Here is a 2,187-nt window from a genome sequence, read left to right as displayed (position 1 = left end):
AATATCACAACATGGTATCCTTGCCATAACATAAGAACCTCTCGTTCAATTACATCCAAGTATTTAAATCATCATCTTTAAGAGGAACCCTAGGAACTTATTCAAGATATTTCCTAGAGAGAGGATCCACCTATGTTGACCATAGATAGTGGTGACTACATCATTCTCTATGGAGCCTAATCATAAGTTAGTATTAAAGACCTTTCCAAATGAGAGAGAAACCAATCATACAAATCATAGCTTTATCTATTTAAGAATAAGACAACCATTGAACCAAAGCATTAGGAGTTAAACCATATCATTTGGGAATGGTGAGATAGCCAATGCCAAATGGAGTAAGATCATATCTATGAAATGATGAAGTAAAGTAGCAATTAATCCAACTAAGCATCTAGGTGGAGACTTAACCCTTTATTATCTAATGGGATCTTGTGAACATACCATATTCTCTAGAATAAACCATTCCTATAAGAGAGAGCTCAACATCTGGTGTTACACTTAAGTAGTTGAGGCAACACTTGAATGTGAGGGAGAGAACTATCCATATACCATATGATTATATCATCCTTGATCAAGTAGAACCCTAACTTAATATCTCAGTCATTATCCTGGCATATAAGTTATTGAGACAACCATAGTATGTCCATCCTAGAAAGTTAAACAGAAGTTTTATACCTTAATTGACCAAGATAACACTTGATTTTAGAAGTGAGAACCTCATTTAATATGAGATAACTTAGGAAGCCAAACCTTGATAAATAAAAATTGTGTAGTGATCATAAACCCTAAGAACTTGAAGTAGAAGATATAAGCCCATAATAAAAGCTTAGAGTTAAGGCCTATAATCTATATGGTGGGAAACCATACATTAATATAACCAAAGTTAACTATAAAAAGAACCATAACAACTTTAGTTACTTTAATGATAAATTGAGGATAGTAATAGAAGATAATTGGTAGAATATAAAACCAATTCTCAATATCTTAGAAACTAAAGGAGCACATAAAATGTTAATTAAGCCACCACCTCATCCTGGTTAGGGGATATTAACCCTAGCACATGCAATATGGGGATCATGATATAAAACCTAAACCATAATTAAGATTCAAACCATGTGTCCTTAGGTAATCAGCATTTGAACCCTAATAGTTCATTAATCAAAGCTTATGCTTCAATTATTAGACATAAGAAACACCTAATGCTCAAATTCCATAATCTAAACCCATATGTGGAGATGAAACACTTATCCACCACTTATCCTTATAATTAATATCAAATTATGATTGAAACAATATTTATATCAGATACTTTCAAGGATAAGGTTTAGGTTAATCTCAGAAGGGGTTCGAATTAGAAACTATTAAACCCTAATTAGTTGGGCACCCATAAATAATATGTAAGTCATTCCATCTTAAATGGAAACCAAGTCCTAACACAACCTCTGAAATACATTAAGTTGAAAGTATCAACCCAATAATTCCAAACAAATTGAATTCACAAGAAAAATGGAAACTTAAATGAGAGCATAAAATCATGCTTAACTAAAATTGCAATAAAGGTTCATATATAGTAATTGCTCATTCAAAAACAATTCAAGTATTAAGATGTTCTCCTTATGAGTCTTCATGAAATTCCAATTGTTAAACACCCGCAGAATAAGAAGATTCAAATTTGAATTATAAAAACCAGAATTGAAAATAGAAAATTGAAAACAGAAAATAAAAGAAAAAGTGGAGAAAAAGCTTACCAGACCTACCTGGTCGTGAAGCCCGTGGAGCAACCCAACACTGGCCCAGGAGGAAGCCCAACAACACGGCCCACACCGCAGCCCAACACAGCCACGATACCCCTTCGGATAAATACGAAGTGGACGAGGAGAGCTTCGTCTCCTTCGTCTCTGCGCCACGGGAGGACGCCACGGGAGGACGCCACGGCGTCGACCACCTCCACGTCCCGCGGTCGCCGCCGGCTTCGTTGACCTCCCGCCGCACACCGGTGGTGGTATAAAAACGCACGGAAGCTCAATTTTCCCTCTCTCTTCTTCATTATTCCCAATTTCGAAACCCTAGCTCACACCGGCCATGGTTACCGCCGCCGATTGGGGCCGTCTCAAGCCCAACGGTGAGGTCCCGGAGGTGCGCCTCGTCTTCTACTTCCTCTGGGAGGAAGATAGCTTCCTGGGATGG

The sequence above is a fragment of the Lolium rigidum genome, chromosome 6 (assembly GCF_022539505.1).
Source record: "Lolium rigidum isolate FL_2022 chromosome 6, APGP_CSIRO_Lrig_0.1, whole genome shotgun sequence".
Classification (NCBI taxonomy): Eukaryota; Viridiplantae; Streptophyta; class Magnoliopsida; order Poales; family Poaceae; genus Lolium; species Lolium rigidum.
The sequence above is the reverse complement of the archived record's forward strand: the minus strand, read 5'-3'. Positions refer to the sequence as shown.